The sequence below is a fragment of the Pleurodeles waltl genome, chromosome 9 (assembly GCF_031143425.1).
Source record: "Pleurodeles waltl isolate 20211129_DDA chromosome 9, aPleWal1.hap1.20221129, whole genome shotgun sequence".
NCBI classification, from domain to species: Eukaryota; Metazoa; Chordata; class Amphibia; order Caudata; family Salamandridae; genus Pleurodeles; species Pleurodeles waltl.
Genome location: NC_090448.1, coordinates 368,890,976 through 368,912,100, shown reverse-complemented (window position 1 = coordinate 368,912,100; position 21,125 = coordinate 368,890,976). Strand labels below are relative to the sequence as shown.

Genomic DNA, 21,125 nt, shown 5'->3' with positions numbered 1-21,125 from the left:
GGTGGGGCATAGGCCATGGGAGAATGCTAATATTAGAGACACAGACAGGAGTAATGAACAGGAACCAAGATCACAATGTGCAACAAATAGGAAGTTCAGGCATATCACATTACAAATCCCACAACACAGACACACTAATTGTACAATATCTCATTGCAGAGGACGATGGCTCTCCTGGGGATATGTCTGTCCTGGACTACCCCGATGACATGGATGATGAGCTGATAAACATCAGCCAGCAGACCCTCCAAGATGTCCTTGGGACCCTCCAGACCCCACCTTCAGTCACAAGGAGGAGCACAGATACAGCAGTCATACCAGAGGACCCACCCACTACCCCAATTGTACGACCTGCCAGCTCCAACCCAGCTGATGTCTCTGACGACACTGGCACCAGCTTTGAGAGAACTGTAGTTGGTGTACAGCGGGAGCTGGCCAAGAAGGTGCGGGTGGGGATGGAAAATATGGCAGCCAGCCTAGAGGGGGTGCGTTTGTGCATGATGTCAACTGCAGAACAGGCAGCAGCCATGCAAGGGCAAACATCAATCTTGCATGAACTTGAAAAAAAATGTGAAGGAAAACAGCACAACTGTAAGAGAGTTGACACAACACCTCCAACAACAAACCTTTCACCGCGTGCACAAATGCAATACTGACCCCCTCAGGGCCGACCTGGCTGCCTGCCACAGTGATGTGGCTGCTATTCTTAAGAACCAGCAGCTCCTCCTTGCTGAAGTACTGCCCTTAATTGCCCCACAGTTGGCAGCTACCGGGATGTCTGACTCCACATCTTCAAACACTGAGGTGTGTGTTGCCCCTTCACAACCACCACCAGCAAGGGCAGAGGAGACAACACACACATCAGAAGATGAAGACGTGGAACAGATCACCTTCACCCGTAAGAGTACCCAGTAGCACTAGTCCCTGCCACATGGCTACTTATAACCAAGGTCCTGTGCTTTGTAAAATGCCAGTCTTGTAACAGCTGCTCACAAGCACTGTTCAACAACCCACTGTTTATCTTGTCACTCTGCCCTGTGATTGTCTCTCACTAACTCATTGGCAAATCCTGTCCCTCTGCACTGTCTGACACTTCACCTCAGGATTTCCAATGACATGTCCTTTTGCACTTGTGTAGGATCACAATGGAAGGTGTCACACTAATGGACTCACAATCATGGACAATGTAAATATAGCACTACAGCACTTTAAAATAAATAGCACTTACACAACAACTTTGTCTCTGTGTAATGTGACACATCAACCATGATGGAGATCAGTGATGTTTACCTCATGTGAATGATTATAGACTGTCAATACAACTGCTCTGATAACTATGCACTGTGGTCTGGATTGTACCATCATCTGCCCTTCCTGAGGGTTAATTCTGAGGGAAATAGAAATTTTACAGTATAATGATGTGTTGGACAGAATAAGTCTTCCTCAAGGGATGTCTAAGTCAAAGATTATTGCCTTTAAATTTGTCTTCAAGCCCATACAGCAGGAATGGATGTGTATGAGTGTACGTACAAATATGTAACCTGGCTGAACAATGTAACAAATGATAGGTGTGAGTTATGTATACCGTACTACATGAGATCATACTACCACCCTCCTTATAAGGCTTCACTTGAACATTAGGTTGCAGGCAGACGAAACACAGTGTCCTCAATACCAAATCTGTCCCAAAGTAGGTGAGATTGAAAACATACATTAACAACACTCTGGGATCCATAGTAACCTTGACTGGCGGGTGCAATGGATGGCAGAATCAAAGTAGCTTTGGTGTAGCTGTCAATGTAACAGCTCAATTGGGATTTGGTTGCAGGATGGGACACAGATGCAAATACTAAAGAGACACTGTTCAGCCATGGCAAGGCCCTAATCCCCAAGCATGTGACACATACTATAAAGAATTACCTAAATATTTATTTAACAGTAAAAAAGGAAGATAAAACCTGGGGAAACACCTTACCTAACCTAACCTATCCTAACTACACATTACCCACAACAGGCCCTTACTAACCTAAGCTAAACTTCATTATCACATTTAACTAAATAATCTAAACATCAACCCCCTGCCCCCCTTATAAGACGGGACACATGGAGGACAACATATACTGACCTAAACACATACTATCTTATTCTAAACAAATATATATTTTTTGTATTTTTATATTTTATATATCTATATATTTTATTTTTGTAAAACACAAAAACCCCAACATCATCCCCCGCCCACCCACCCACACACATAATAAAAACTGACATTAAAAGTATCATACACCCACCTGCTAACCCACTACTACTATCAAAACTAACAGCCTATTCTAACCTAACACTAAGCCCCCTAAACCCACTAATTTAAAGAGCCAGGAAAGAGGAGGGAGGGGAGGGAGGGAATCATGGCTGAGGGTATATTGTTCACAAGTTCACCCTCCGCAGGGTCTTCTTTATGGCACTTACCCTCTTATTAACTTGTGCCACCACCTGCTGCAGCCTGTTCATTTTCCTCAACATACGTTCAATGTCACGTTGCATCCTTTGGAAATCTGCAGAGTCAATGACTGCAGCAGGGGTGGTCTGGGTGCCAGTTGAAGATGTTTGTCCAGGTGTCGTTGCCAAGCATGTAGGAGGAGGTGCAGGTGGTGCTGTGATAGGTCTGGGAGCAGTGGAGGTTGATGGTCCTGCAGTGGTGCCTGCTATGGTTGGTGCCACCTGGGTGGTAGTGGTGGTGCTGGTGGCTGTGGTGAACACCGAAGGGCCCCCTTGGGCAAATGCCCTCCACACTCTGGAGGCTCTTTCATGGCGATAACGCCGTGCAATGTGGCAGAACCCAGACTCCACATCCTGAATGTGGCGGTAATGCATCGCCTTGCCCTTAAACTCCCGAATCTGGGTGGCATTAATATTGGCTGCTGTAAAAAAAAAAAGATAAAACCAAACATTAGGTACTTAATTGTGTGATATAGCTACTGAAGTAAATCAGACAATACATCTAATGTACCAGAAACAGGCCATATCATCATACAGATCACAGATTGTCCCTGAGGAAGTACATGCCAATGCAGCCTACAAATGTCCTATCTAACAGCACAGCAATGCTCTAAAAGATGTGTAACAACTTAAATGACCTAAGCATCATAGTTCAGCCATTTGTCATGTAAAAAATCCTCCACACGTGACAGGCCAACTAATGACTATCCTCTGGATGACAATCAAGGGCCACAAGATCTGTGATTTGTAAATGGAATTGCCAGGATAGAATGCAGTTGCTAATCATAAGTGGGTATCCTAGTTTTGGACAAGTGATTTACAGATTTACATGTCTGTGTACTAAACTTGGATCATCAGTCCTAGGTACACATTTCATACCCCTAAGCCTGTGCCTGAAGGGGTGGGATGGACAAGCAACAAATACTTTCCAACATCTAGGACACCCAGGAAGCTTTGGACAGCTGTACATGGGGATGGGCGGTCCACCACAGATAAGGAGGATGTACAACTAGGATACACCCAAACCTTTGACAATCCCATCCACATTTATGTTTGGAAATGCAGACAATTGTCAACATAATTTAATTCCACTAATACATGTTTTACAATAAGCAGATAGATGCAAGCACACATCTGGCTATGAGATGCATGCACACCTATGACATTGTACTGAAGTGCCACATACATGCAGCACAACATGGTGAGCTACATGCTGCTAGGAAGTCAAACATACAGTCAAACATGTTCCTTAGTGAACAGGGAGGCTCAAGTCTGTGGGTAAGACTTTGGCATCCCTATTCTGTGAGATTCAGGGTCTGACTTGCTGACTAAATCATAAATATGGTCCTCTGCTAAATTTTGTTAATAAAAGTTTTATCAACAAATGTCACCCTATTCACATGGCCATGCCTACAGGGCTGCACTACAAAACTATGAATATACGCTAATGATTGTCCAACTCAAAGATGGAAAAAAAATGATACTCCACTCAAGTAACATATCCAATCATTTACCAGCACATCATACCTTGCTATATGTCCAACACACAGGAGTCAATCACACAACAGCTGCAAACACAACACAGAACAGATATATCCACACTAACTGGAGATGTCTGGCTCCGCAAATCGAGCCACCTCTCCGATTGTGTAGGGGGCAGGTCCACCTGTAAAGCATGGAAGGGAGAAATGTGCTCAATGTCTGTGCACTGTACAACACTTCCAAATACAATTACTGTGTGTAACCTTAAATCTGAAAGTCCAGCCTCTCAGGCATTATGATACTGCAACAGACATACCACTGCAAACATGTACAGACCCAGTCACTCCAGTGAGTGATACACATATATCTGCACACATGCAGTGGCCCTAACTATCATGTGGTGGCAAACATGCTCCATCATTTATTTGCAGACTCATTTATGGAGTGCACTCCTCTCATCATTTGTATCAATGAGAGACATGCAAAGCCACTTTCCTGGCGCACTGCAATACCAGTCACTCAGGTATTGTGGCTTGGGCATCAAAGGACAATCATTTACTGTGTGACGCACCTGTGAGTTGATTCAAGATCATGATTTATCATGTGCTCTATTGTCCCTTACATGTAGGGCCTGTGTTGTGTCTAGGGGCCACATGTACGAACACATTTTCCCATAGACACAGAATGGATAAAACCCTTTACTACATCTGGCCCTAGGCTACATATGCTACATTAATAGGGTACCCTGAGCCACATATGCCCCCTATGACACCATAATGGCAGGGATCCTGTGCATTATTTGGTGACAGTTTGAGGATAGCCATGGATTGACCAGTTTTCATATTTGGATACAAACAGGGAGATATATGTTGACAGTGTATATTGTAGTCATCCATGACAGACTGCATGGGCACAGGTGTAGTCATTGCACATGAAATGTGTCACTCGTTGCCCTGTTTACCCAATATGGGTTTCAGAAATCACAGATGAGACACATTCATCATCTTACATTTGCCAATTTGGTTGATCAGCGGATATACAGCAAACTGACACTGTGATATTATTAATACATGGTTTATCAAATGTACCACTATGTCAATCATGATGATGTAAGTTTCAATTTGTATATACCTTCAGAATGACAGTAGACACAGGAAGGCTGGTCCTCTGATCTTAGCATACACCCATGTCAGTGATAGCCTCCATACTGGGAGGTTAGTTATTAAACATATGCTGCACTAGATCAACATGGGTGTGCCAAACTAAACTAGCAAAGTATTAGTCAACTTTATATGTATGATGGAATTGGTCAGAGGTCCCTTGCACGACATCATGCACTTAATCCATTGTGATCATGCATTTCCCAACGTCAGGTATCCCATAATGATCCCTAACTTATGAGAAGTACATGGCAATAGAGTAACACAGATGGCAAATGCATTAGCTTGGGTCCAGCTATTGTGACTAATACCAATGTAAAACACATAGGTACAATGAACAGAGGGCCATGGATAGTTGTTACCCCTCAATTTAGATCATTTGCTTCATTTTATGTGCCACAGCTATGGTAAGTAGCAGCAAACATTTTGATATGAACCCGTGTGCATTACTTTTGGCATCCATCCCTAATTTAATTGCGGCACAACCAAGTCAAACTATCAGCTTAAGATGTTACCTGAGGTCAGAAATAACTTGTTACGTATGTGTCAGAATCCAGTTCAGACATGCATTCAAAATAATTGGGGGACACATTAATTCTTGAAAATATCTGGACTAAAAACATGTCTTTCCTGGTACACTCTCAGACCATGCATAAAACATATGTTAGAGCCACATTTGCATCATCGATTGACGTGAAGACAGCACTAATTTACAGGCTCCAGTTGTGCTTTGTAAGTTAGTGCAGCTGTTGCGTAAACAAATGACGGTAATGTGTAGGAATTATTGTATAACTCAAGGCAGCTGTAAGTTTAACTTGCATACCACATGTCCAAAAACATTGCCTGCAGCATATGAACAAATCTGCTACTGTCACTACCGAGCATTAAAATGTGCACACTACTCTGAATTGTACTCACCAACAGGGCCACTAATCACAATCCCCAGGTGGTCCAGCAGGGCTTGCTCCCTGGCAACCAGGTCAGCCCAACAGTGTTTTAGCTGGTGGTCGTTGCGCGGTGTGTTGTATTTTCTTTTAAGATGGTACAGGACCTTTGCCCACCGCATCCTCATTGCCTCTGTGTGATACCCCTGTGTCACCTGTCCACCTGCTTCAATCATTAAGGGGAGGAAGTGGCCAAATAAATCCCACCAGCTCCTCCTCTCTCATTCTACCAAGACGTGGCCTACCCAACATGCTTGAAAAAAAAAAGGAATTAAGGGGTACAGAGGATAATGAAGGGAAAGGAGGAGAGGGAAATGAAAAATAAAGAACACTACAACAGCTCAACTATCCCAAAACTAACGCTGCCCACAACAGACTCCCAACAGTACAAAGACAAAATTAGACACCAGAAATGACAAAAATACACTTACACAGGATACCACAGACACTTAAGAAACACCAAAAGACAATATAAAGAGCACACAGGAGACAAATTCACAATATTCACAGAGAGACAAGTCCAAACACAGCCACACAGTCAAGAAAAATCACAGACTACAAAGTGAAAGTGAAAGTACACCCACTATACCGATTCTGTAAACAGGATATCCTATTACATCACTTCCTGCCTCAAATGTGGTGCGTTTTTATTGTTATGCGTCAAAATATTGTAACAGTTACAGTCTGTGCGTCATTTTTTTGACACACATGCTTAGAAATTACCCTGCATCCATAATTCCAAATATTTTTCATAGTTAACCAATTTCATGCGGTACAGTGTGGGAATTACCGCTCAGGGCCAATGGATGTATCATGGCAGTGAGCGTAATTTTTCAACGCATATGCGGCATTTTTTGATGCATGTGCGTCTTTTTAGATGCATATGCATCAAAGTTTCTGTCTTCCACTGGGTTTGGGTCATTTCTCAATTTTATTAGTACATGACAGGTGTGGCTATACAGAGATACACTGTTTGCATCTACATTGTGCCTTCCTGTGTATGGGCACATGTGGCAGATCATACTACTGCGGACCATGACCCTCTAGTTGTAATACCGGATTTGCACTCTACATATTGGTATTCCCCAGTTTGAGCAGGTTGTGTGTCAATAGAGGATGGCAAGGCTACGCAACTCAATACAGTAACTCATTGCCTGTGTGTCACGGTGTGTGAATTGGCTTTTACAAATGTAGTTGTCCCACTGTGTGAACATCACAAGACGTGTTTTCTTTAATGTGCTTGTATGTATGTATTATCAATGTGGCCAACCATCAGATGCTATTCAGTGTGGAGATGAGAACGGAAATGTGTTTGGCATACACGTAGCAACAAATGCTGTGTGAACTTCCCAGATTTGTTGGGACATAAGCATCTCCAATGACAAACCATGCACAGGATAGATAGAAGATGGTTGATCATGGTAAATGTTCCAAGACTAGGCCATCACATATTCTGGAATGTTGGATACCACTTCCTGGGCACTTGCTTGTATACTACCCATGAGTCAGGCATTGCAAAATGCTATGTGGGTACGGTGTTTGTGACACCAAGTTTCAAAACCAATCCACAAATGTAATGTCATGCCACAGTTTGAGTCATATAAATAACCTATGTTTCTCTCGTGGCAGTGGAGGCAGCACATGTTCACATATTTCCAGTGGTTAATTGCACAAAGGTGTCCAGTTTAAGTGTGTGGGCCAATGTTTAGCCTGTATTATTATTGGGGTCCATGTTGTCAAAGTTACGTGCAGGTCTAGTCATGAGTCTGTGGAGCCATTCCCTGCATCAACAAAGTATCCTTCACAGCTGAATTGAATGAAAGCCAAAGAGGAATAGAAAACACAGATGGGGATAGTCCAGCTATGGCACTGCAGAAGTTTAATGAGCCTGACAACAGGGCAACCTTGGTGTCCTCACAAAGTTAATGAATCAGTAATTTTAAACCAGCAGGTTTCCTCACAACATTTGTACACAGGGTGGCCTCTAGAATTCCCACTGCATCCAGGAACATCAGTGCCTCTGTGTTGATTAATCTCACAGCTATTCACCACGCAAGCCCCAACAATATTTTGGGGGCAATGTGAATCAGTGTGTGGACCGTCAGGGTACAAACATGTGTTTACATTTCATGCACATTATCTAAAGGTGTTTGTTGTGCTGGAGGCACCATAGCCAATCCATGCATACTGCCATGGTACACTGTCACTATTTGTCACTCATGCATACATGAAACCCAGACAAGGGATGGGCCATGATTAGGCTATTTGAAGACAAGTTCCACCCCATGATACGATAAGTAAACTGATTACGCTATACAATGTATTTGAGTATTCATTGTAGACCTACCTGACACAATACCCCAGGAGGACAGTGAGGGCATGGAAAGCAACTATGAGACAAATGTAGCCACAGGGAACCTTTATGGTAATGCAAAGACAGGAACCAGTCAGTCTAACAGGATGCAGGGTCAATCAGGAACAAAAATTAAAAAGGCAAACATACAGTGAGCAGACTGATACTGGTCAAAGGTGGAACAACACTGTGGAAAATGAAAACTGTATTTGTCCTGTGTGCTGCAACGTTACACAATAACCCAAGACCTGGGTTACCCAAGTGATTTATACGGCAATGCATAACAGTGATATGCATATGATGGAAGTTTCTATGCTGTTCCAGGCAGCTGCAAGGGCAGTGCATGTTCAAATGGCTGGTCTGCATGGAGGTGCACACAGGTGTGTGCAGCTTCAGTCTCTCACAAGTTCTGTAGATGAGAATCAAGTTCAAAGGGCCAACAGTACCTTTCACATGGGAAGCAATGGACAGGTGATTACAGGTCCTACAGTCTACAAGGCAGTGCATTATCCGACCAGAAGTCCATGCAGACAGAAGAAAAATGACTATGGCATATCATACTGAAGAGGGAAGCACACTGGAGTCAGAATGTGAGTCTGGGTGTGTGTAGATGAGGGATTATCTGGGTACAAATAGTCCATTTCCAGAGCACTCTCGAGATGGGTGGGGAGAGACAGAGAACATGGCAGTGACAGGACTTATGACCTGGGATGGCATGTGCAGGGGATGTCTTGTGAGCAATGCTAGTCGTACCTGGGGCACTCGTGCTATCCACTTGCTGCTTACATGGATTTCTTGTCACACATACTCCTTGCAAAAATAGCTGATGTCACACTTACTGCTGTCAAGGGTCTTGCCATACCTTCTTGTTACCAATGCTATAGCACATCCACTGCCTCATGTATGAGGCATTTTTTTCCTTAGTGAATGATGGTGTCTTAGTTGTGTGCCATATGCTGCAATGAACCATGTTGCCAACATGTATGTGTGAAATAGCTGTGGTCCTCTGCTATTGCAGTTCAAATGTGAAATAGACAGGATATATGTCATTTACAGTGTGTGTGATGTTGGGTGTACATTCATACCCATCAAATGTGATGTGGATTTTTCAGTATCCTAATATGTAATCCTGCAATGCTCCATGAGGCTACACTCTGATTATGAATCTTAGGGATAATGTGATGCAAAAATGATTATCCAGGACATGATATAGTGATTAGAATAGGTGTTTAATGACATATGGTAAGACAGTGGTGATGGTGAGTAGAGTTAAAAGAAGTTTTGGACTATGTGTTGTATCTGACGCAATCCTATAGCTCTGTTTGGATCGTCCCCATCAAGTTGATGGACAACGTCCTCCTCTTTCTCCTCTTCAGGCATTTGTGGGTCTGGTTCATATAGGGGAATGTTCCTCCTTACACAAATGTTGTGCAGGATGGCACAGGTCAAAATGATATTACAGACCATTTCTGGTGAGTATAGGAGGCTGTCTCCAGTGATGTCGCGGCACCTGAATCTTGACTTCAGGATGCCAAAAGTCCTCTCGACTATGGTGTGTGTCCTCCAATGTGCCTCATTATAGGCACGCTCTGATGCTGTGCTTGGGTTTGCAAATGGGGTTATGATACCCCTGATCAGCTGAAAGAGAAATCACATCTCCTTAAGTTGTCTGCACTGACGTGTTGACAATTGACTATGCACAAATATCCCATGTGTGACAAGTTCTCTGCAGACCTATTTCTCTGCTCTTGCTGAGTCGATTCATGTTCAAACGTGTACCTATACTACTGAACATGTTCCAGTTCAGCTGGCTAACTTGGTTGTGAGGTTGTCGTTTACAGTACAAGAAGGTCTATATGCCTGTACATCTGTTGTGTGTGTGTGAAATTGTCTCAAACCCTATGTGTAGGAATGTGCACTTTCAATATTGTCACATCAATATGTGTTTTTAGCACAGTTCACTTGCTTATTGGTAGTGGACAATGTCAGTGCAGGAGTGATGTGAGATATTGGTACAGCCTCATTGATCCCATGTCACCTTCATTGTACTCATCATCATCATGCTATGTGTCTCATGGTGTTTGACCTGCAGCAAAACACATTGCACACACCTTACACAGTACTTATTGGTTGGAAGTGTGTTTGATTGAGTGTTATTGATGTGATATTGAAAGATTAATTTTCCAAGTTGTAATGCCAGTTAAGGCCATGTCATTGTGTTGTTTTTAAATTGTTCCCTTGAGTCTGTCGAGTGGCATCTGTTGTTATTTGGAACTGTCATTTGTCCAAAGGTGTGTATCCCATTGTGTGAGGATATCAAACATGCCTAGCGGTGTCACAACCTCAGTAACTTACTGGCCACGTGTCAAAGTAGGGGTGTATGTGTTGTTTGTCCTAGAGGGTTGCCGTGCTGTGTGTATATAAGTAAATTTCTGTACTTACCAACAAGTAGGCCATTTCCATATCGTCGATCCTGGAAGTGTTGATTGATGGTGCAGTGACGGAAGATGAATGAATCATGTACACTCCCAGGATACTTTGCCACGATGCTGGTGATCAATCCCCGGTGATCGACAATGGCCTGCACATTGATGGAGTGTGTGTGCTTCCTGTTGCAGTACAGATGCTCGGTTGCAGCAGGTGGCACAATGCGTATATGTTTGTCAATGGCACCAAGCACGTGTGGGAAGCCGTTGATTTGGTAGAAGCCCTGTTTTGTCTCCTGCTGCTTCTGCTGTGTGTTGCGGAAGCTGATGTGGTGGGGTGTGAGGGAGATGATGGAATCCAAAACCTTGGGTAGGAAAGCAGAGATTGAGGGCTGTGAGATCCCGGCAACCAGGGCACCAGTGGTTTGAAAGGAGCCACTTGCCAACATGTGGAGGACAGCTAACAGCTTGGTTTCTGGAGGAATGGTGTGGGGTGTCTGCAAGCTGGGTGCCAACTGTGGCTCAATGTTGCGCAGCAGCTGCTGAATGGCTTGCCAGTTGAGTCTGTACCTCTTGATGACGTCTTGTTGCCGGAGTCACAGAAGGGTTGTTCTGGTGCAGAATATCCTCTCCTGCCTTCTGCGTTCCCTTTGGGGTCCCTGCTGGTGTTGTGGAAGCTGCTGTTGTTGGTCCTGTGCTCTGCGTCTGCATGCATGCTGGATGAAAGGCACCTCCATGCCATCCTTTTTGGAGCTCTGCTGTTGCTTCTGTGTGTTTTCCTTATGTACTGGTGTGTTTGCTCCATTTTAACGCCTGCCCTGACCCAGACGTTATTTTTTGATGCAAATCGGGCTATGCGCCATTTTCCGTCTCCGCCTCCCAGCCGTGTGGGTTTTTTGCATGGTAGCTTAAATATGGCGCACGGGTGTTTAAGTAATTTTTTGGACGGGAACACCTACCTTGCATGTCATTAACACAAGGTGGTTTCCCGCATCCAGAAAATGATGCACATGGCGGACTTTTGGCGTTTGCGGGCTTGGGCGTCATTGTATAGATATGGTGCAAGGTTTGCGCCGAATGTGCATCAAAAGTTTTGACGCACATTCGGCGCAGACAGAGTATAAATATGCCCTAAGTCCTTGATGCTGGATTAATCGGCACTGTTTTACACTCATGCTATGGGGCTACTTGTGTTGAAAAAGTATCTGGGTGATTACAAAACTCTGGATAGGCACTGTGAAATACTTTAATGGTCTTGGTTTTTTATTAGGTTTCCTTTGTTAATATTTGTATTGATTAGGTATTGCATTACTTTGTAAGCATGGTTCACACAGTACCTGTGTTTATTGAAGGATATTTCTGCATTTAAGTAAATTAATTATTGACATGATGAAAAATTACAGCATTGTCTTATTGTTAAAGTTCTACCTTTTCAAATAATGGTGAATTAGGGTATTGATATTGTGGATATATTCAGTAACCCGACCACCATTCTCCTTAATTGGGTCAGGCCCCTTCTTCTTTATGTTTAACTTTCTAAAAGTGGCATTTTCTAAATCATTACAATAAATTCAACTTTACAATTAAAGAGAATGTATTATTAAATATTGCATATGTACAAAACGTGACATGTCTACCTCTTCTCAATCAGGAATTACAGTTTATTAAATGTAATAAGGAATCCCCAGTGTTATCCTATGAGAGGGGTAGGCCTCACAGTAGTGACAAATTAATTTGAGATTTTTTCACTACTAGCACATGTTAAACTTAAAAGTGCACATCCTACCTTTAGTTACACCACACTGTGCCCTATGGGTTACCTAGGGCCTGGCTTAGGGGTGATGTATGAGTAAGAAAAGGGGAGTTTAAGATTTGACAAGGGGTTTTAAATGGCTAGTCAACATGTCAGTTAAACTGCACACACAGACTCTACAATTGCAGGTCTGATACATGTTTAAAGGGCTACTTAAGTGGGTGGCACAATCAGTGCTGCATGCCCACTAGTAGCATTTAATTTACAGGCCCTGGGCACATGTAGAGCACTTTAGTAGGGACTTATAGGTACATTAAACATGCTAATTGTCTATAACCCATTATTAGCATGTTGTAAGGAGTGAGCACATGCCCTTTAGCACTGGTTAGCAGTGGTGAAGTGTTCAGAGTCCTAAGGCCAACAAAAATGGTCGAGCAAAAAAGGAGGGAAAGCAAAAAGTCTGGGGGAAGGTTACCTGAAGGCTGACAGGTTTAAAATTTAAGAAGGCACTTACAAGCTATTGTGAATACCAAACCATGGTTTTTCACAGTTAAGACACTCTTAATTCTGCTCTTAGGTTTAGTAAATCAACCCTATATATAGGTAATAAAATAAACAAAATTAAAATTATCAAACATGATTATTACAACATAAAAGTTACATACAAAATGATAGTATTAAAATTAACATTTCTCAAAAAATAAACACAACACAAACTCAAAAAACAATATAAGAATATAAAATTAAAATAAATACTGAAAAAATAAATAAAAACTAGCTAAAAATAATCACAAATACTAGAATAAATGAAATTCTAAACACAGAAATACCATTATAACTCTATGCAGACAAGAGGCTAGATATTGGTGGGATCAAATGTATTATTCCCACTCCAAAAAAGAAAGTGTTGGATACAAAGGGTACAATTTACAATACCCACTACAAACTGAGCAACAGTAAGGAAAGTGTCGGACAATGGAGGGATAAGATATGCTATTCCCACTCCCAACTTAGCAATAGCAATGAAAGTGTTGGACACTGGAGTGGAGAAATTAACAATTCCCACTCGAAGCTGAAAAACATTGATGAAAATATTAGACTTTGAGGTGGCATTTAGATTTATGAATCCCACTCCAATCTGAGCAACAGTAGAGAAACTGTTGCTCTTCGGAGGGGTCAGGTTTACTATTACTTCTGTAAAACGAGCAACAGTAAAGGAAATGTTGGACTCTGGATGGATAATATTTATTATTCCCACCTCAGTATGACAAAAATTATTAAACGTGTGGCACTTTGGAGGGGGTTAGATTTACTATTCCCACTCTATCCTAAACAACAGTACAGAAAGTATTGGACTTTACGGAGTTCAAACTTAACATCACCTATCTACCTGGCCAGCAGTAGAAAAAAATTCAGACCTCTAAAAACAATTTTACAATTTACTATTTATTTAATTACCAAATGACACTGATTCATAGTAAAATAAATGTAAATATATGTATACATTAAAAACTGCAAACAAATATTACCACCAAAGTACTCCAAATAAATATACATCAATGTAAATAAAATGTACAATTTGAAATCACAATATTAAAAAAAAATAATAATGTCAATTAGAAACATATGAAAAAATAACAAATGCGTAGAAAAAAACATAAAAAAGAAATTATATTTAAAAAATCAAGAGCTAAAAAATGTACATATTTTAATTAACAATATTAAAATATAAACACAAAGGTATAGTCATTATACAATTTTAAACACTTATCAAACATAATTAATAAATGTTTAAATAATTAATAAGTAATACATAATACATTTTAAATCAGGAAAAACAAATTTAAAAACACTTCCACGCTACTTCTCTACAAACCAAACATCCCACCAAAACAAATTCTAATTTATATGTTACTAAATGGAAAATATAACTAAAAATAATAACTAAAACTACTATTAAAATACATCTTAAAGGTTTTACAAACACAACCATGCATACTTGTAAGTCCCAAAAATATTTTGTAATTGTATAAACCAATTTATAAATATGTACATTTATTAAACAAAGTGACAAATTCAAAATTGTTTAATATATTTAAAAAATAAACATATAGTTTGTTAGTAAATACTTTATTTCAACTATGAAGCCAAGTACATGAAAATCTTGTTCACACTAGAATCAATTAAAATGTATACAATTTGCCATGTGCAATGTTTGCAACAGTCAACCCAAAATAAATTCAACAATCACTTGGGATACTATACCATAGTTATATATAGATTGTGTCTATTTTGGCTTCCATGATTACTGGGTCTTTTGAGTACCAGTTCTCAGTCTCAATTTTCAATGCCAGTGCAAATAGCGAAAAACTGCAAATCATATACATAGTAAAATTATTTACAATTCATACAATCTACCATGTCGAGTAATTACATCAGGCAACCCACAATAAATTCAACAATCGGATAAAATACTGTACCAGAGTCATAAGTGGATTGTGTCTATTTAGGCCCGTGAGGTTGCTGGGTCTTATAAGTGTTAGTTCTCAGTTCCATTCTCCAAGCCCAGTGCAAATAGCGAGAAACTGCGAACATGATTATTTCTTGCGTTTCGCTTTTTAAGATTTGTTACTTTACCTTATATTGTCTTATACCCATTAATTTACTTAGTGTAATTATCTGTTTTTTCTGCGCCAGGGTGTATTGTGTACAAAAAATGAAAAAATTAGCCTCAGACTCTTTAAGCATTAAGCAGTGTGGGCAGGAAGATTGGCCACTGAATTTATTTCCCCAACTTGCAGTGAAGGACTTTAGGGGAAGAACCCCACATCTGAACAAAATATGAAGTTGTTTTGCTTGGAGGGGAGTGATGTTGTCAACATATGGTTTGAATTTGGTAGTACACTTATGTAACAAAAGCTGTGCAGTTATACTCCCATTTTTCTGATCAGCCCAGGCTTTTAACACAATGTGATCCCAAAATTCTTTTTTCAGTTCCTGCACAGTGTCTTTTCTCATTGACCAAGGCCTGCTCCACAATTGCCCCATTTTTAACATATCCATTAATTGTTTTAATGTTTTAAACAGGGTATAAGTAGCTGTGAGTCTAAGGATACCAACTCGACCAACGATTTCCTATGTGGGGAGGATTCCGCAGATGAGAACAATTTTATCCAATACACTAAGGGTCTCAAGGCAGTCAAATGATGAATCCTATTTAGGGACAGGTCATATGTTAGTGGTAGAAGGGGTATACATGTTGGGAGATCAAACAAAGCCCTGATAAACTTGTTTTCTGTCTGTAACAATAGTGTTACATTTGCGTAGCCCCAAATCTTAGCCCCATATGTGGCTGCTGACACAGCAGCAGCCCCATAAACTTTTAGAACCGGTGAGACCAAGCCCCCTCCCCTCCGGTAGCTTTATATCTTCTTCATATAGCCATTGCCCTCTGAAATAGGATAGACTTACTTTTATCTAGTTGAGGTCCCCAGTACATGTTATCTGCCAAACTTACCCCCAGGAAGTCAAACATTTTGACTTGTTCAAGTAGGGTTCCACAAAATATTGGCTTCTTTCTGGAGGACCGATGAGGATTGATTGTCATAAACTTGGACTTTGATGGATTCAATTTTGAACCTCTTTTATGGCAGAAAACAGCAAAGGAATCCAGCTCACATTGTAGTCCCATAGGGGATCTTGATATTAACAGCGTATTGTCTGCAAACATAAGGAGTGGAACAGGTACCTCAGTAATTGTAGGCGCATCATGCCTACAGCGTAACAGCCTTTTCACTGCGCCATTTATGCACAGGCTAAACAATGTTGGCGCAAGCATGCACCATTGCTTAACGCCTCGGCTAATGGGGATTTTAGGTATAAGGTCCCCTCCTCTGCTCCATCTGACTTTTGCGTCTGTTTCTTGGTGCAATGCTCCCAGGCTCCACAGGAGATCACTGGGAATTCCATATGCTTCCAAAACCTCCCATAAGGTGTCTCTCTGTACCAGTCAAATGCTGCTCATAAATCTATAAATGCAACATACAGATGGTCAACCAAATAGTTACGAAACAAAAAACCTGGTCATAGGGTACTAGTTTTGGCCCTAAAGCTTGCCTGTTCTTCTGCAAAGATTGAATTGTTTGCAAACCAAGATTGAAGTCTAGCCAGGACCTGCCTATATATATTCACTACTCCACAACAAAACCACCAAAAATATCAAAATATTATTTAAAAAAATCTAAAAGTATATGCTATATAAAATACACACAAATATGTGTCAGGTAGTCATTTGACACAGCCAAATAATTGAACTTAAAAGTCTAAACTGGGAATTGCCAAGATTTGCCTTCAGTGACGTGAATTCATATCAAAGGTGTTTTGACTACAGGGATGACCCTTTCGTTAAGGCAGAGGAGTGTCACCCCCAAGCCCCCGCCAGCAGCAGAAGCTGCAAAACATTCACAACGAGGGGATAATAAACTATGTTTATTATTCCCTTGTTGTGAAAGGGGCGGGGCATCTGAGGTGAGGGACTGTGAGGAGGAGTGCCCAACGCTCCCCCTCACTGCACATGTATGTTTGGCCGGCAGGCTTGGGCCGGCCAAACACACATGCGTGGTAGGCACTCTCCAGCCTGCACAGGCTCCCAGTCTGCCTGGGACTGGCCGCAGGGCAGGCTAGGAGCCTGTGCCTGCAGCCAGCAGGGAAGAGGAGCGTGATGCGGGACAGCGCCAAAAAGTTAAGTGTTTTTTTTGTTTCATTTAATTTTATTAAATTTAGGTCATCCTCCCCCTTTGAGCGCCACTCCTGCCCCTCTCCTTTTGAGCGAAGTGATCAGTGACTGGGTGCAAGAGGTGGAACTCAGTCTGGCACAAGAGATTTGCACCCTCTTTAGAAGCTGGCCAGTAAACTGGTGCACAGATACTAGACCAGTTATTTCTGGTACCGGCAGGTAAGTGTGTGCAAGGCACAGAATAAAAACTTTTTCCATGTCACATGGTACTGAAATTAGTGGGCAACCGAATTACAGAATCTGGCCATTAATATGGGTAACACTTGTAATACTACGCCCGGTATTACTGCACATGTTAAAAAATTTGCGAGTCAGCTTCCCATGAGTGTGGGAAGAGAGTGTTCTGTTGATTTCTGAGCCAGCCTGATACACTTCGCACTCATCACTCCCATGAAGTTATATGACCTTCGACATTTTAGTCCATTAAAGCCAACTATAATAACAATCCTCAGTATCTATATCATGGTCAGAGAGCGACTCAGAAAGTCAAATTTAAAGAACAGTAGCTTCAGGTTCTTGTGTAAGAAGGTTGTGAAAGAGGAGCTAAGACTCGTGGGCCATTTGCCCCACAAAACTAGAGTAAAAGTAAAAGGGAAAATCTTGCAAGAAATATACAAAAGGATAATGCAGGCCTCTCTCACTCTCGAATCCTTGAATATTGCAAGACAAAGTCCCAAGACCTAGAACTCTGGGGCATATTTACAAGAAGGTGGAGCATCAGCTATGATGCACTACTTTTCTTGCGCCCCCCTGCGTATCCCCAACATCATCATGGTAGTGCCGTATTTACAATACAATGCACCGTGGTGCACATTAGCACAATAGCGTCAAAAATGTTTACGCTATTGGGGCGCATTGGTTGTCTAGCGCCCCAAATTATGGTGCTAGTTCAGCAATGTGTGGACAGGCCCATTGAAAAAAATGGGAGCATCACTTTAACACCTGCCTTGGGTAGCCGTTGAAAATGATGGGAAAAATGGTGCAGTGAAATCTCAAAAATTTCACTGCGTCATTTTGCTGGGCCTCCTAATGGGGAATTCCCCCCTTGCATAAATTATGCCTGGTGCAGGCTTAATGTGGTGCAAGGGGTTACAAAGTGGCACAATGCTTGCATTGCACCACTTTGTAAGTCTGGTGCGGGGAAAAGCCTCCTTGAGCTGCCTCAGCGTAAAAAAAACAAAAAATGACTCTATGGCAGCACAAGGGGGAGCTAGAAGCTTGTAAATATGCCCCTCTTTGTCAGGGACATACTGTGAAAGGACAGGTGACAGAGTCTGCCAGCTGGGGAAGATCAGCACCTGACTTAGACCTAAAGTCATGGCAAGAGAACAGGAGCGCAATTAAAAGCCTGACCAACAGAGAGGAGCAAGAAAAGGGTTTTAATTTAAATAATTTTATACATTTTATATGTTTGCACTTGCCTATTTTACATTATGTTCACAGCTGTACTGGAGAGTGTACCTCGAAAACAGATTTGGTGGGAGACATGCTTGCTTCCCTTTGCTTTCTCGGGCAAGACTGAGGGATATATTTAGTAACATTTTGCATGGGCTTTGCGTCACAAAATCTGTGATAAATGTTAAAATAAAATTTACTTTTCAGCCTACTTAAAAAAGTAGAGAGTGTTGTATATCAAAAAAGCACTGTTTTGACATTAGTTATTGATCAGAAATGCTTTCATTTCTTCAATCTTTTCTGACTTTGCATGTGTGCTGCACTGTGCAGCATACAATCAAAGTGTAAAAAATGTAATTCTATGAAAAGTATTTTGTACTGGAAGGGTAGCCAATCAGAACAAAACCCTAGACAGGAAGCAGACTCCCCGGCATTGCACTGGTAGCCTAAATGTGCGTCAGTGCTGGGAAGTTAATCGGATAGTACCACATCTCTGTGGATATGGTGCTGTCCTGCACTCGAACTCTCAAGCCAGCAATACAGCAACTGTGCTGCAATGTGTTGCCAGACATTTTAGCAAATGCACACCAGAGTCTCGTGCTAAAACAGCATTTTCTTGGCACGAGTGTTGCCGGTGACAATTTAGCCGTGTGAAATTCATTAAATATATCCTGCACACATTTTCCCCATTTGTGCAAATCTGAATGGAGTTTTTCACAGAGGACTGTGAAATTGTAGTAGTAAGCCTGGGGTAGCAAATAGAAAATTCCTAGAGATAGCTGAGAACTTCCATCGTACCACAAGATGGCGCCAGAGCAACATAAAAATGAAAAGAATACCTGTACTGCAGTCTCCCCAGCTATGCTTTTTACGTTTTTCAGTAGTAAAATACCGAATGCTACGTGTGGAGCAGTATTTATTTCTATCACTCCATTGGATAAATGCAGACTGTAAATCTCGTTTTTAGCATTACAAGACGTGCTACTCGCAAAGTAAACTACCATAAAGTCTGGCACTTGTGACGTAATTAATTACGCAGTCATAGTTGCAGTATAAGAAAAAATGGGATTCGGTTATAATTGGAACATGGGCTTGAGAGGGACATTTAATGGTAAGCGCATGTTTATGTTTAAAGGGGGCACACGTTATAGTTACCTTAGGGCACGGGTTATAGTCAGTGCTTTAAATAGGCCGGTACTCTCCGGTACTGAGTACCGGCACTTTTTTATTTTGAGAGGGAGAGTACCGGCATATCTCCAGAAAAACGTAATACTTTTAATTGGAGAGTACCGGCACTTCTCAGAAGCAACCAGGTACTCTATTACAGAGTACCTGCACTTCTATTTTTCCATTTAAAGCACTGGTTATAGTTACATGAAATAACGAACTAAAAATGTTGAATTTCTATTGTTTTGACAGGGCAAATTCAGTACTATAACTCCCCTTAAGCTTTGGTAATGTTTAAAGAATTTCTATGTTTTTTAATTTCTATTTTCTAATATATATATTCCACAGCATATTTAATTTAAAAGTGATTTGTGTTGTTACGCGTTTCTTTACAGCTAGTGTTCTCTCACCAGCTTTAAACACCAAAGCAACTTGCATGCCTGCGTCTTTAAGGGCTGGAAGAATTAAGGGTGTGCATTTCTTGGTCACCCACAACCATTCACAACTAGGTTAAACAAAGATGACTTCCTCTTGTGCCATCTCTAAAAATAAGAGAAGATGCTGTAGGGTGATGGGGTGTTAAAAACACCAAAGGCCACGTTGCAAGTGAATGTGACACATTGTAACGAGTGTAAATGCAAACACAAGTATTGCTGGGACATAGAGTGACATTACCAACCTCTCCAAGCCTCCTTTATGTCTTGAGCTAAGGGGGTTGGAGTCCCTTCTCTTAACATAGTGCGCTCGACTTCCACCCCATCTTGTTCCTCGATTAAATGCTAGGAAGTATTGCACACATATGGATTGCAGAGAGGGAGAAGCAGACAGTGGTGGGGCAAGGCTGCCCTACGGGGCTGTAGACTACCGGATTCTGGCTGGTTGGAAATGTCATCTGTTGCAAAAAAACTTGCGTCTGGGTCAGGGCAGGCAATGCTTAATTTGTGCCGATGGCTGCAGATGGTTACCACCTGAACTTATTTCTCTTGACCAGAACTTGTTTGCCACTGTTCAGCAGTGGTGGCAATCATTTTCAGGTCTTCCCTGCGCTTTAATGGCTCTGGGAATTGGTCAATTCTCTGCGTCAGTGTCTTATGATGTGTCCTGAGCTCTTATTTGTGCCCATGTCGCCCTGCCTCACCCTGGTAGTCGGGCTC

At 41.6% G+C, this 21,125-nt stretch overlaps 1 long non-coding RNA gene across 2 annotated transcripts in view; it reads right to left on the bottom strand.

Moving 5' to 3' along the window:
* Window positions 1-2,245: 2,245 nt before the first annotated feature.
* Window positions 2,246-21,125, bottom strand: part of LOC138258626 (uncharacterized) — a 238,293-nt gene continuing 219,413 nt past the window's right edge. For both annotated transcript variants that reach the window (XR_011198465.1, XR_011198464.1), the window contains exon 3: window positions 2,246-2,918. This is a non-coding gene — a long non-coding RNA (uncharacterized lncRNA). The remainder of the gene's footprint in view (window positions 2,919-21,125) is intronic.